Source organism: Dama dama, chromosome 5, assembly GCF_033118175.1.
Source record: "Dama dama isolate Ldn47 chromosome 5, ASM3311817v1, whole genome shotgun sequence".
Taxonomy (NCBI): domain Eukaryota; kingdom Metazoa; phylum Chordata; class Mammalia; order Artiodactyla; family Cervidae; genus Dama; species Dama dama.
In genome coordinates, this window is record NC_083685.1 from 124221023 (window position 1) to 124237501 (window position 16479).

Below are 16479 nucleotides of genomic sequence, written 5' to 3' on the forward strand. Positions count from 1 at the left end.
AAGAACTGGGAAGCCTGGTGTGTCCATGGGGTTGCAAAGAGCCCAACACCACTTAGACACTGAACAACGATACAAATCTGCATAAACTGTAAGATTAACTCACTCTGAGTGAATTAGAAAAAAAAAATCAAAGGCATATATAAGAATTAGAAAAGAATCCATGTGCAGATGATATGGTAGTATATGATAGAATAAATATACTATATAATATTGATACAGTAACATACAGAGATAGAAAATTAATGGACTGAAACCAGTAGACTTCATAAACATAAATAATAACCAGGGAGATATAATGTAGAGAAAACCCCTCCATAGCAACCAAGAAGATGACATACTTAGCAATAAGTTCAACGAAATGTCCAAAATTAAGGAAAAGACACAAAAGTAGGTTTGAACAAAAGGAGAGTCATTTCATCTTTTGTTCTTGGAAAGGATGACTCAACCTAATAACTGTGTCAGTTCTCCCCAAATAAATTTATAAATTTAAGGCAATTCTATTAAAAATAACAAACCATTTTTTCTAGATTCTAAATGAATACTAAAATACATATGGAAAAATAAACATGTAAGAATAGCCCAGAAAACGTGAAAAAGAAAGGCAGTGAGGGAGGTCTAGCCTTGCCAAATATTAAGACATACTATAAAGTCTCTGTTATTAAAACAGCATAGGGACTTTCCTGGTGGTCCAGTGGCTGACTCTGCTGCCAATGCAGGGGGCCCAGGTTCCATCCTGGTCAGGGAACTAGATCCCAAATACCACAACTAAATGTTCACATGCAGCATCTAAGACCCGGTACAGCCAATCAAATAACTAAAAATAAATAAATATAAAATAGTAAACAACAACAACAACGTGATGCTCTGTGTGAATAGACAGATGACTAGCTGAATGGGATAGAAAGTCCAGAAATTTACCCAAGTGCATAAGAACATCACTGGGTCAAAACCAACTTTGTGACTAGTGGTCCTCAGATAATAGATTCCTATTTGGAAAGAGATCAGACTAGGTCTACAACTTGCCCCCACGCATGGCTAAACTCTAGATGGGTCAGAGACCTACGTGTAAAAAATGAAATGCTAAGAGTCCAAAGAGATACCAAGGGAACATTTCATGCAAAGATGGGCACAATAAAGGACAGAAATGGTATAGACCTAACAGAAACAGAAAATATTAAGAAGAGGTGGCAAGAATACACAGAAGAACTATACAAAAAAGATCTTCATGACCCAGATAACCATGATAGTGTGATCACTCACCTAGAGCCAGACATCCTGGAATGCAGAGTCAAGTGGACCTTAGGAAGCATCACTACGTACAAAGCTAGTGGAGGTGATAGAATTCCAGTTGAGCTATTTAAAATCCTAAAAGATGATGCTGTGAAAGTGCTGCACTCAATATGCCAGCAAATTGACAAAACTCAGCAGTGGCCACAGGACTGGAAATGGTCAGTTTTCAGAATCTCAAAGAAAGGCAATGCCAAAGAATGTTTGAACTACCGCACAATTGCACTCATCTCACACACTAGCAAGGTAATTCTCAAAATTCTCCAAGCCAGGCTTCAACACCATGAACTTCCAGTTGTTCAAGCTGGATTTAGAGAAGGCAGAGGAACCAGAGATCAAATTGCCAGCATCCACTGGATCACCGAAAAAACACGAGCATTCCAGAAAAACATCTACTTCTGCTTTATTGAGTACCCCAAAGCCTTTGACTGTGTGGATCACAACAAACTGTGGAAAATTCTTCAAGAGATGGGAATACCAGACCACCTGACCCGCCTCCTGAGAAACCTGTATGCAGGTCAGGAAGCAACAGTTAGAACAGGACATGGAACACAGACTGGTTCCAAATCGGGAAAAGAGTACGTCAAGGCTGTATATTGTTACCCTGCATATTTAACTTATATGCAGAGTACATCATGAGACATGCCAGGCTGAATAAAGCACAAGCTGGAATCAAGATTGCCAAAAGAAATATCAATAACCTCAGATATGCAGATGACACCACTCTTTTTTTTTTTTTTTTTTTAGTTGGAGGCTAATTACTTTACAATGTTGTAGTGGTTTTTGTCATACATTGACATGAATCAGCCATGGATTTACATGTATTCCCCATCCTGATCCCCCCTCCCACCTCCCTCTCTACCCGATCCCTCTGGGTCTTCCCAGTGCACCAGGCCCGAGCACTTGTCTCATGCACCAAACCTGGGCTGGTGATCTGTTTCACCATAGATAATATACATGTTTCGATGCTGTTCTCTCAAAACATCCCACCCTTGCCTTCTTCCACAGAGTCCAAAAGTCTGTTCTGTACATCTGTGTCTCTTTTTCTGTTTTGCATATAGGGTTATCATTACCATCTTTCTAAATTCCATATATATGTGTTAGTATACTGTAATGGTCTTTATCTTTCTGGCTTACTTCACTCTGTATAATGGGCTCCAGTTTCATCCATCTCATTAGAACTGATTCAAATGAATTCTTTTTAATGGCTGAGTAATATTCCATGGTGTATATGTACCACAGCTTCCTTATCCATTCGTCTGCTGATGGGCATCTAGGTTGCTTCCATGTCCTGGCTATTATAAACAGTGCTGCGATGAACATTGGGGTGCATGTGTCTCTTTCAGATCTGGTTTCCTCGGTGTGTATGCCCAGAAGTGGTATTGCTGGGTCATATGTCAGTTCTATTTCCAATTTTTAAAGAAATCTTCACACTGTTCTCCATAGTGGCTGCACTAGTTTGCATTCCCACCAACAGTGTAAGAGGGTTCCCTTTTCTCCACACCCTCTCCAGCATTTATTGCTTGTAGACTTTTGGATAGCACCCATCCTGACTGGCGTGTAATGGTATCTCATCGTGGTTTTGATTTGCATTTCTCTGATAATGAGTGATGTTGAGCATCTTTTCATGTGTTTGTTAGCCATCTGTATGTCTTCTTTAGAGAAATGTCTGTTTAGTTCTTTGGCCCATTTTTTGATTGGGTCATTTATTTTTCTGGAATTGAGCTGCAGGAGTTGCTTGTATATTTTTGAGATTAATCCTTTGTCTGTTGCTTCATTTGCTATTATTTTCTCCCAATCTGAGGGCTGTCTTTTCACCTTGCTTATAATTTCCTTTGTTGTGCAAAAGCTTTTAAGTTTCATTAGGTCCCATTTGTTTATTTTTGCTTTTATTTCCAATATTCTGGGAGGTGGGTCATAGAGGATCCTGCTGTGATTCATGTCGGAAAGTGTTTTGCCTATGTTCTCCTCTAGGAGTTTTATAGTTTCTGGTCTTACATTTAGATCTTTAATCCATTTTGAGTTTATTTTTGTGTATGGTGTTAGAAAGTGTTCTAGTTTCATTCTTTTATGGTCAAGTGGTTGACCAGTTTTCCCAGCACCACTTGTTAAAGAGGTTGTCTTTTTCCCATTGTATATCCTTGCCTCCTTTGTCGAAGATAAGGTGTCCATAGATTCATGGATTTGTCTCTGGGCTTTCTATTCTGTTCTATTGATCTATATTTCTCTTTATGCCATTACCATACTGTCTTGATGACTGTGGCTTTGTAGTATAGTCTGAAGTCAGGCAGGTTGATTCCTCCTGTTCCGTTCTTCTTTCTCAAGATTACTTTGGCTATTTGAGGTTTTTTGTATTTCCATACAAATTGTGAAATTTTTTGTTCTAGTTCTGTGAAAAATACCATTGGTAGCTTGATAGGGATTGCATTGAATCTATAGATTGCTTTGGGTAGTATAGCCATTTTGACAATATTGATTCTTCCAATCCATGAACACGGTAGGTTTCTCCATATGTTTGTGTCCTCTTTGATTTCTTTCATCAGTGTTTTATAGTTTTCTATGTATAGGTCTTTTGTTTCTTTAGGTAGATATACTCCTAAGTATTTTATTCTTTTTGTTGCAATGGTGAATGGTATTGTTTCCTTAATTTCTCTTTCTGTTTTCTCATTGTTAGTGTATAGGAATGCAAGGGATTTCTGTGTGTTAATTTTATATCCTGCAACTTTACTATATTCGCTGATTAGCTGTAGTAATTTTCTGGTAGAGTCTTTAGGGGTTTCTATGTAGAGGATCATGTCATCTGCAAACAGTGAGAGTTTCACTTCTTCTTTTCCTATCTGGATTCCTTTTACTTCTTTTTCTGCTCTGATTGCTGTGGCCAAAACTTCCAAAACTATGTTGAATAGTAGTGGTGAGAGTGGGCACCCTTGTCTTGTTCCTGATTTCAGGGGAAATGCTTTCAATTTTTCACCATTGAGGGTGATGCTTGCTGTGGGTTTGTCATATATAGCTTTTATTATGTTGAGGTCTGTTCCTTCTATTCCTGCTTTCTGGAGAGTTTTAATCATAAATGAGTGTTGAATTTGTCAAAGGCTTTCTCTGCATCTATTGAGATAATCATATGGTTTTTATCTTTCAATTTGTTAATGTGGTGTATTACATTGATTGATTTGTGGATATTAAAGAATCCTTGCATTCCTGGGATAAAGCCCACTTGGTCATGGTGTATGATTTTTTTAAATATGTTGTTGAATTCTGTTTGCTAGAATTTTGTTAAGGATTTTTGCATCTATGTTCATCAGTGATATTGGCCTGTAGTTTTCTTTTTTTGTGGCATCTTTGTCTGGTTTTGCAATTAGGGTGATGGTGGCCTCATAGAATGAGTTTGGAAGTTTACCTTCTGCAATTTTCTGGAAGAGTTTGAGTAAGATAGGTGTTAGCTCTTCTCTAAATTTTTGGTAGAATTCAGCTGTGAAGCCATCTGGTCCTGGGCTTTTGTTTCCTGGAAGATTTCTGATTACAGTTTCTATTTCCTTGCTTGTGATGGGTCTGTTAAGATCTTCTACTTCTTTCTGGTTCAGTTTTGGAAAGTTATACTTTTCTAAGAATTTGTCCATTTCTTCCAAGTTGTCCATTTTATTGGCATAGAACTGCTGGTAGTAGTCTCTTATGATCCTTTGTATTTCAGGGTTGTCTGTTGTGATCTCTCCATTTTAATTTCTAATTTTGTTAATTTGGTTCTTCTCCCTTTGTTTCTTAATGAGTCTTGCTAACGATTTGTCAATTTTGTTTATTTTTTTCAAAAAACCAGCCTTTAGCTTTGTTGATTTTTGCTATGGTCTCTTTAGTTTCTTTTGCATTTATTTCTGCCCTAATTTTTAAGATTTCTTTCCTTCTACTAACCCTGGGGTTCTTCATTTCTTCCTTCTCTAGTTGCTTTAGGTGTAGAGTTAGGTTATTTATTTGACTTTTTTTCTTGTTTCTTGAGGTAAGCCTGTAATGCTATGAACCTTCCCCTTAGCACTGCTTTTACAGTGTCCCATAGGTTTTGGGTTGTTGTGTTTTCATTTTCATTCATTTCTATGCATATTTTTATTTCTTTTTTGATTTCTTCTATGATTCATTGGTTATTCAGAAGTGTGTTATTTAGCCTCCATATGTTTGAATTTTTAACAATTTTTTCCTGTTATTGAGATCTAATCTTACTGCATTGTGGTCAGAAAAGATGACTGGAATGATTTCAATTTTTTTGAATTTACTAAAACTAGATTTATGGCCCAGGATGTGATCTATTCTGGAGAAGGTTCCGTGTGCACTTGAGAAAAAGGTGAAGTTGATTGTTTTGGGGCAAAATGTCCTATAGATATCAATTAGGTCTAGCTGGTCCATTGTGTCATTTAAAGTTTGTGTTTCCTTGTTAATTTTCTGTTTAGTTGATCTATCCATAGTTGTGAGTGGGGTATTAAAGTCTCCCACTATTATTGTGTTACTATTAATTTCCTCTTTCATACTCATTAGCGTTTGCCATACATATTGCGGTGCTCCTATGTTGGGTGCATATATATTTATAATTGTTATATCTTCTTCTTGGATTGATCCTTTGATCATTATGTAGTGTCCTTCTTAGTCTCTTTTCACAGCCTTTATTTGAAAGTCTATTTTATCTGATACGAGTATCACGACTCCTGCTTTCTTTTGGTCTCCGTTTGCGTGAAATATTTTTTTCCAGCCCTTCACTTTTAGTCTGTATGTGTCCCTTGTTTTGAGGTGGGTCTCTTGTAGACAGCATATATAGGGGTCTTGTTTTTGTATCCATTCAGCCAGTCTTTGTCTTTTGTTTGGGGCATTCAGCCCATTTACATTTAAGGTAATTATTGATAGGTATGTTCCCGTTGCCATTTACTTTGTTGTTTTGGGTTCACGTTTATACAGCCTTTCTGTGTTTCATGTCTAAAGAAGATCCTTTAGCATTTGTTGAAGAGCTGGTTTGGTGGTGCTGAATTCTCTCAGCTTTTGCTTGTCTGTAAAGCTTTTGAATTCTCCCTCATATCTGAATGAGATCCTTGCTGGGTACAGTAATCTAAGTTGTAGGTTATTCTCTTTCATTACTTTAAGTATGTCCTGCCATTCCCTTCTGGCCTGAAGGGTTTCTATTGATAGATCAGCTGTTATCCTTATGGGAATCCCTTTGTGTGTTATTTGTTGTTTCTCCCTTGCTGCTTTTAATATTTGTTCTTTGTGTTTGATCTTTGTTAATTTGATTAATATGTGTTTTGGGGTGTTTTGCCTTGGCTTTATCCGTTTGGGACTCTCTGGGTTTCTTGGACTTGGGTGGCTATTTCCTTCCCCATTTTAGGGAAGTTTTCAGCTATAATCTCCTCGAGTATTTTCTCATGACCTTTCTTTTTCTCTTCTTCTCCTGGGACTCCTATGATTCGAATGTTGGGGCATTTCACATTGTCCCAGAGGTCCCTGAGGTTGTCCTCATTTCTTTTGATTCTTTTCTCTTTTTTCCTCTTTGCTTCATTTATTTCCACCATTTTATCTTCTACCTCACTTATCCTATCTTCTGTCTCCGTTATTCTACTCTTGGTTCCCTCCAGAGTGTTTTTGATCTCATTTATTGCATTGTTCGGTTTTAATTGACTCTCTTTTATTTCTTCTAGGTCCCTATTAAACATTTCTTGCATCTTCTCAATCTTTGTCTCCAGGCTATTTATCTGTAACTCCATTTTGTTTTCAAGATTTTGGATCATTTTTATTATCATTATTCTAAATTCTTTTTCAGGTAGATTCCCTATCTCCTCCTCTTTTGTTTGACTTGGTGGGCATTTTTCATGTTCCTTTACCTGTTGGGTATCTCTCTGCCTTTTCATCTTGTTTAGATTGCTGTGTCTGGAGTGGACTTTCTGTATTCTGGAGGTCTGTGGTTCCTTTTTATTGTGGAGGTTTCACCCAGTGGGTGGGGTTGGACAATTGGCTTGTCAAGGTTTCCTGGTTAGGGAAGCTTGCGTTGGTGTTCTGGTGCGTGGAACTGGATTTCTTCTCTCTGGAGTGCTATGGAGTGTCCAGTAATGAGTTTTGAGATGGGTCTATGTGTTAGGTGTGACTTTGGGCAGCCTGTATGTTGACGCTCAGGGCTATGTTCCTGCGTTGCTGGAGAATTTGCGTGGTATGTCTTGCTCTGGAACTTATTGGCTCTTGTGTGGTGGTTGGTTTCAGTGTAGGTATGGAGGCTTCTGGATGGTCTCTTATTACTTAATGTTCTGTGTAGTCAGAAGTTTTCTGGTGTTCTCAGGTTTTGGGCTTAAGTCTCCTGTCTCTGGATTTCAGTTTTATTCTTCCAGTAGTCTCAAGACTTCTCCAACTACACAGCATTGATAATAAAACTTCTAGGTTAATGGTGAAAAGATTCTCCACCGTGAGGGACACCCAGAGAGGTTCACAGAGTTACATGAAAAAGAGGAGAGGGAGGAGGGAGATAGAGATGAGCAGGAGGAGAAAAGGGGGGACTCAAGAGGAGAGAGACAGATCTACGCAGTTGTCTGTTCCCGAAGTGTTCTCCGTAGCCCAGACACCCACAGAGATTCACAGAATTGGATTGGGAAGAGAAGGGGAAGGGAGGAAATAGAGGTGTTCTGAGGTAGAAAACAGAGAGTCAAGATTGGGAGAGAATAATCAACACACTCCTGAATAAAAATGGGAACTGAATATTGGATTCTTAAATGTCCAAAATTTATATCACATACTGAAAAACAAAGATTAAAAATCTAGAGTAGAGGTTAGACTCTTAAAAATACAATATTAAAGACAAAAACAAAAACACAAAAAATTTTAGAAATATATGAAGTTTGGTTTAAAAATAGGGCTTCTCTTTTTTTTTTTTGGCAAGGTTATAGTGAAATGAAAATGAAAATTAAGGAGTAGTAGAGGAGTAATAGAGGACTTTAAAAGAAAATAAGAGAAAAAACAAGAAAAAAAATTTTTTTCTAATTAAAAAAATCATAAAAATATATGAAAATGAAAGTTAAGGAGTAATGGGGGAGTAATAGGGAATTTTAAAAGAAAATAAAAGAAAAAATAAAAAATAAAAGAAAAAAATTTTTAATTAAAAAAGAAAAAGGTAAACATATATCTAGGAATTTCTCTGGAGCTGTTGCAGTCAGTGTGGGTTCGGTTCAGTTTCAGATAGCTCCTCATTCCAGCTTACACCCCGCGATATCTATAGGCCCCTTCCGCTGTAGTCGGTGTTACCTACAGGGGTTTTAATCTGTTGCACCGGTCCCTTCTGAAATGGTTCCCTTTGTTTATTTGGCTTCTGTTTGCCAGTCTCTTCAGTGTCTAATTTCCACCCTGACACAGGCGGGCGGAGGTGGTCTCTTGTTCAGGTTCGCTAGATCAGTCCTGCTGCGGGGAGGGCGGGGCGCTGCAGACAGATATCGCTGTGTGTGGGGAGCACTCACAGTGCTCTGGCCACACTGGGTTTGCCCCGCTCACGGGTGTGTGCTCTCCTCGTCTACACTGCTCAGGCTCCAGGCTGCTCTATATGGAGCGTGCCCTGCGCTGCGTGCAGTTCCAGTTTTCGGGTATTCCACAAAAGCACGGGCTCGGTTGCGCCTGCATTCTGTGCCTTCCCCGCCCGAGAAGCTCAGGCAGCCAGGAGCTTGACGGGCGCACTCTCCCCGGGTGCGGTGCGCCTTCTCCCCTCCGCGGCCCCAGCCTCAGTTTCCGCCCGCGCCAGTCGGGTGCGGGTGCGTGCGCCTTGTGTTTAGCCGCGACCCTCCCGGCGGATGTCGACCATCCAGAAACTCAGGAAGTCTTTGGTTAGAAACTGGAGGCCTGTTTGCAGTTTGGTGGGGGATGCCCCTTTCCCCTCCCCACTGCCTCCTGCCTCAGGCAGGGATGGACCGGTCGCAGCCGGCTAGCTCCTCTGGACTTGCTCAGTCCCTTTGTTCTGTGAACGGCCGGCAGTGTGTTCTGGCCAGTTAATTTTCTCTCTCTCTTTTGCTATCCCACAGTTTAAGTTGCTATCTCACAAAAGCTCCCTCCAATTGCCCTCAGGGCACTCAGGCCTGGTCCTTACCGTAAGCAATGCCGCCCGCTCCTCTCCGTTCCGCCCCCACTTGCTGGTGGCGGATGCGGGCGTCTGGGGTACTTTTCTGCTGGGAGTTGCTATTAGGGACGTAATCTGTGGGTTTTATTTATTTTTCCTCCCAGTTAGGTTGCCCTCCGAGATTCGAAAACTTCCCCCAGAACCGCCAGTGCGAGGGTTTCCTGGTGTTTGGAAACTTCCTCTATTAAGACTCCCTTCATGGGACGGGTCTCCGTCCCCAGCTCTTTTGTCTCTCTTTTTATCTTTATATTTTGTCCTACCTCCTTTCGAAGACAATGGGCTGCTTTTCTGGGCACCTGATGTCCTCAGCTAGCAATCAGAAGTTGTTTTGTGAAGTTTGCTCAGCGTTCAGTTGTTCTTTCGATGAATTTGTAGGGGAGAAAGTGGTCTCCCTGTCCTGTTCCTCCACCATCTTGGTTCCCCATGACACCACTCTTATGGCAGAAAGTGAAGAACCAAAGAGCCTCTTGGTGAAAGTGAAAGAGGAGAGTGAAAAAGTTGGCTTAAAACTCAACATTTACATTCTGAATGAAAGAAAAAGAAAAAAAAAAGAAAAAAAGAGAAAAAAAAGAAGAAAAAAAAAAAACTCAACATTTAGAAAACTAAGATCATGGCATCTGGTCCCATCACTTCATGGCAAATATTTGGGGAAACAATGGAAACACTGACAGACTTTATATTTTTGGGCTCCAGAATCATTGCAGATGGTGACTGCAGCTTTGAAATGAAAGACACTTGCTCCTTGGAAGAAAAGCTATGACCGACCTAGACAGCATATTAAAAAGCAGAGATATCGCCTTGCCAACAAAGGTCCATCTAGTCAAAGCTATGGTTTTTCCAATAGTCATATATGTATGTGAGAATTGGACTATAAAGAAGGCTGAGCGCCAAAGAATTGATGCTTTTGAATTGTGGTGTTGGAGAAGACTCTTGAGAGTCCCTTGGACTGGGAGGAAATCCAACCAGTCCATCCTAAAGGAGATCAGTCCTAGGTATTCATTGGAAGGACTGATGCTGAAGCTGAAACTCCAGTACTTTGGCCACCTAATTTGAAGAACTGACTCATCTGAAAAGACCCTGATGCTGGGAAAGATTGAAGATGGGAGGAAAAGGGGATGACAGAGGATGAGATGGTTGGATGGCATCACCATGGACATGAGTTTGAGTAAGCTCCAGGAGTTGGTGATGGACAGGGAAGCCTGGCATGCTGCAGTCCATGGGGTTGCAAAGAGTCGGACACAACTGAGCAACTTTACTCACTCACTTATCTTTGCATCTCCTCATATCTGGAGAAGCGCTAAATACCTTCATGGTGACATCAGATCCTCATGACTAACAAGAACCTTTTGTAAAATGAGTGCTTCATGGCACTGAACACCCCCTTCACCAAAACCTTATATATTGAGTTTCCCCCACAGCCGCTTTGGAGCGGTCTCTCAGAGCTATCTGAGATGCTGCCTCCCAGGTTGCAGTCCTCATTTCACCCCAAATAAAACTTAACTCACAACTCTCAAGTTGTACCTCTTTTTTTAGTTGGCAAGGTCTAGAGCCTGTGCTACTCAATGAGAGATGTGAGTGCAGTGAGAAGCCCGTGCACCGTTAACGAAAGAGTAGCCCCTGCTTGCTTCAACTAAAGAAAGCCAATGCACAGCCACAAAGACCCAGCATGGCCGAAAGTAAATAACTCATTAATCTTTAAACTGGTACCTTAAAAAATAACCAATGTGACTACATAAATACAATAAAATTTTGTATGGCCAAAAATCACCATAAAGCCAAAGACAAATAAGAAGTGGGGAAAATATCTGCCATAAATATCATGGTAAAAGGATGAATGTCTCTGATATATTTTTTTAAAATCTCATGAAAATGGAAGGAAATAAGACCCAAAACCCAACAGAAAAATGGGCACAAAATATGAACAGCAGCAACTTCCTCAAAAAATATGTAAAAGTGGCCCTTAACCAGGTGAAAAAATGTCCAGCTTCACTCGTCAGGGAGATCCAAGTTGAAATGACTCTGAGATACCCCTCTTCACTTTTCATATTGGCAAAAATTAAGAAGTTTGACATTTTCTGGGCCAGGCTGTAGGAAAACAGGAACTTCTAAAATAGAGCATGGAAATGCAAATTTTAACAGCTCTTGTGAAGGGGAATTTGGTTATCTCAAACCAAACTGTTGATACATATGTGTTTACCTCTTGATCTTTCCCACCAGAAAAACTCTTTATCTGTGAATTTACACTGAAGGTATACCTCCAACAATACAAAAATAAATATGCACAAGATTATTCACTGCAACATTGTTTGAAGTTGCAAAATATTGGAAACTGCTGAAATCCTTAAGCATAAGAAATGCAAACATTGGAGTAGGAAATAGCAACCCACTCCAGTATTCTTGACTGGAGGATTCCATGGACAGAGGATCCTGGTGGGCTATAGTCCATGGGGTCGCAAAGAGTTGGAGACGACTGAGTGAATAAACCTTTGAAATAAGCAAAAAAAAAAAAGAAATGCAAACATAAAGACTGGTACATCCATACCTTGTATGGAGTATGATGCAGCTGAAATAAAATAAGGAAGATATACATGAACAGATACGGAGTGGTTTCTAGGACATATTGTTAAGTGGGTTTTTTTTTGTTAAGTAAAAACAAAAAGCATATACAATATTTATATGCTTTATGCAAGAAAGAATAAACAAGAAGATATACATGTATCTGCATATTTTTGCAAAAAGAAACACAAAGAGAAGATACCAAAATGTAGTGAGATTGGTTAAGTAAGGTGGAAGGGTGAGTAGGAAAAGGGTGGCCAGGATGAGTGTAGGAAGGGTGGCAGGAGGGAGAGACTTTACTGAGTGGATTTTTGGTTTTGCTTTTGTTTTTTTCTAGTTTTTGGCCATGCCACACGGCATGTGGGATCTTATCTCCCCGACCAGGGATCGAACCAGTGCCACGTGCAGTGGAAGGGCAGTGTCTTACCCACTGGACTGCTGGGGGAGTTCCCCTGAGTGTCCTTTTTGGTATATTTTGCCTTTATATCTTACATACTCAATATCCTTTATTTTTTTCTATATAGTCTCAAACCATCTCCCCCCAGACACTTACAAATTAAAGGGAAAACTAGTCATTTTAGAGCGAAGAAACCTGGTAAACGCTAACTTCACCAAGTGATGACAGTTAATATCACTAGTAATGGAAGAAACCAACATCTGAGAAGGACGCAGTATTGCTTTTACGGCGTCCCTGCGCTGTGCTGCGGTGCTAAGTTACTTCAGCTGTGTCTGACTTCGTGTGACCCCAGGGACTGCAGCCCGCCAGGCCGCTCCGTCCATAGGATTCCCCAGGCGAGAATACTGGAATGGGTTGCCATGCTCTCCCCAGGGGATCTTTCCTACCCAGGGATTGAACCCACCTCTCATGTCTCCTGCATTGGCAGGTGGTTTCTTTACCACTAGCGCCACCTGGGAAGTGCTATAGTGTCCCTACTGGTGGCATGATAACTTCAGTCTAATCATAAGGAAACACCAAAAGAATCCAAACTGAGGAACAGTCTATAAAATATTCTGTGAAACTCACATATTATCTTTAAAAAATTCTAGGGTCACAAAAGGCAAATGTGGGCTGAGAATCTGCTCAAGATTAAAAGAAACCAAAAGGGATGACAACTCATTGTAATGCGTTATCTTGGAATGGACCCTGGACTAGGTTTTTATTTTGTTTGCTATCTAGACTATTGCGACAATTGACAAAATACAAAGAAAGTCTGCAGATTAGACAATGGTTTCATATCAATGCTAATTACCTGATTTTTAAAATAATTGTACTGGGTTATATAAGAGACATGGGCTTCCCAGGTGGCTCAGTGGTAAAGAATCTGCCTGCAACATAGGAGACTCGGGTCTGATCCTGGGTCAGGAAGATCCCCTGGAAAAAGGAATGGAAACCCACTCCAGGATTCTTGCATAGAAAATTCCATGGACAGAGGAGCCTGGCGGGCTACAGTCCATAGGGTCACAGAGTTGGACAAAAGTGACTTAGTTGCAACATGCAAAATCTTTTAGTTGCAGCATGCAAACTCTTAGTTGCAGCTAAGAGGATGGGGATGGAACCCGGGGATGGATGGGGATGGAACCCTGGCCCCCTAAATTGGGAGCATAAGGTCTTATCCTCTGGACCACCAGAGAAGTCCCGCAAGCTCTTTTGAACTGAAGGCAATCAAGACCTAGATTTATAATCTAGGTCAAGAAAAATATTTACCCCTGTCTTAATCACCTAAAATTTAGATAGGGGACCTGGGCCAGGAAGAAAGGTAACTTTTTATCTAGATCACCTGTCTGTGTGGCGGCACAAACATCTGAACACTAAGCCTCTGTCTTCTTATCATCTTGTGACTTACACTCCTCCCCTTGGAAGCCCCAGTCTCCCATCCCATCTTAACAGCTGATAGCATAAATGACATTGTCTTGGGCAAACAGCCTAACTGGGAGAATCTGGAGCAATTAGGGCCACCTTCCAGAACACTGTTCAAGGACCATATAAAAAGGAGAAGGAATAAGGCACATGCCTCTTGAGAAAGATCATCACCAGAAAAAAGATGAAGTCTCTTTATTTGGCATTTCTAGTGCTACCATTGAGTAATCTCCTAATAGAGAAGATCTTCAGCAGAAGCAGAATGAGGCAAACTGCAGATCGTTGGACACGCCCAAAGTCTGGTCATGGGCCAGTGCAGCCATGCCCAGGCTGTTGGCTGATTCCCATGTCCTTCTCTGGAGGATTGCCCTTGGCTAATAGGAGGCATTTGCCCTGAAAATCTTGGGACAATCCACCCTGCCCCCAGTCCTGGAAGCCAAAGCTTCACTGAAGGACTGTAAGCCCCCTCCCCCTTGCGTGTGTTGTTCAGTTGCTAAGTAGTGTCCGACTCTTTGCAACGCCATGGACTGCAGCATGCCAGCCCCCGTCTTTCACTATCTTCTGGAGTTTGCTCAAACTCATGTCCATCCAACCATCTCATCCTCTGTCACCCCCTCCTCCTCCTGCCCTTGATCTTTCCCAGCATCAGGGCCTTTTTCAATGAATTGGCTCTTCCCATCAGGCGGCCAGAGTATTGGAGTTTCAGCTTCAGCATCAGTCCTTCCAGTGAATATTCAGGACTGATTTCCTTTAGGATGGACTGGTTGGATCTCCTTGCAGTCCAAGGGATTCTCAGTCTAATCATAAGGAAACACCAAAAGAATCCAAACTGAGGAACAGTCTATAAAATATTCTGTGAAACTCACATATTATCTTTAAAAACACCACAGTTCAAAAGCATCAATTCTTTGGCTCTCAGCTTTCTTTATAGTCCAACTCTCACATCCATACATGACTACTGGAAAAACAATAGCTTTGACTAGATGGACCTTTGTTGGCAAGGCGATATCTCTGCTTTTTAAAATGCTGTCTAGGTTGGTCATAACTTTCCTTCCAAGGAGTAAGTGTCTTTTAATTTCATGGCTGCAGTTACCATCTGCAGTGATTTTGAATGAGTGATAGTTGCTCAGTCGTGTCGACTCTTGCCAGCTGATGGGCTATAGCCTGCCAGGCTCCTCTGTCCATGGAATTCTCCAGGCAAGAACACAGGAGTGAGTTGCCATTTCCTTCTTCAGGGGATCTGAACATGTTCTGTTCTGTGCTGCTCCCTGCTCTATCACGGGAGGCTGTCTGGAACAGAAGGCTGAGGCAGTTAACCCCACAAGGGCAGCGATGATGTTAGGGGAGGCCTGAGAGGCTATGGTGTGGAGGCTGACCAAGAGTGGGGGAAGGGCGGAGATCTTTCTGCAAGGCCCACCTCTTACTCATCGGCCTCCTTCAGGCAGCCGACGACGGCTGCCCCCCAGGCCCAGCAGGTACTACACACATTCCATGTGGCCCATTGAGGCGCCTCTTGCAGAGCCCGCTTGTAACCTCGGTTGACAGCCTCGATGTCCAGGTCCCAGGCCTCGACCAGAGAGGCAAGACGTCCTGGCAGCTGTGGCGTGTGCAGCAGGGTGTCCCCGGTCAGCCCGGTGCAGCCCGCGCCCCGCCACACACAGCTCCTCCCGCAGGGCGCACAGCCCACCGTCCTGCACCAGCCCACACAGCTGCCGTGGGTCTGTGGACGCCGTCCTGGAAGTGATTTTGGAGCCCAAGGAAATCAAATCTGTCACTGCTTCCACTTTTTCCCCTGTTATTTGCCATAAAGTGAGGGGACCAGATACCAAGATCTTTAGTGTTTTGAATGCTGAGTTCTAAGCCAGCTTTTTCACTCTGCTCTTTCACCCTCATCAAGAGTCTCTTTAGTTCCTCTTCACTTTCTGCCATTAGAGTGGCATCATCTTGCTTCAGTTCAGTTCAGTTCAGTCACTCAGTCATGTCTGACTCTTTGCGACCCCATGGACTGCAGCATGCTGGGCTTCCCTGTCCATCACCAACTCCCAGAGCTTGCTCAAACTCATGTCCATCGAGTCAGTGATGCCATCCAACCATCTTGCTTAGGTTAGAACAAAGCTGTGATATGATCTGTGCTCAGATCCCAAAATCTAGACTTTACCTGAGGCCTCAAACTGACCGCCCCTTTTGTCTCCCTGACAGGTATTCCCTGAGGAACTCTCTCCTGATAGAGCACCTCAGGCTCAGGCTCTGGTTCTGGGAAGTCAACCTGTGACAGAGCCCTTTCCGGCTGACCTTTAACCCATATCGCTGACTCAAACTCTAGGGATAACCCTGACACATTAAAACTTTCTGGGTCTCATTGTTTTATTGAGTCATTCTTTCTTGCTATAAAAGCTGTCAACTGGAAACACATTTTGAACTGGCTTTCTTGGAAGCCTAGTTCTGTCATACATTTAAAAATTCAATTTTAGGGACTTTCCTGGAGGTCTGGAGTTCAGATTCCACACTTCCATTGCGGGGGGGGGGGGGGGGGGGGCCTGGGTTCGTTAAGTGCCCAAAAGCCATGAGGCTTGCCCGCCCCCACCCCCCCAAAAAAAAAGAAAGAAAAGAAATTTAGCAGGAACACACTATCAGTTCCATGAGAGACGTTGTACTTAATAGCTCT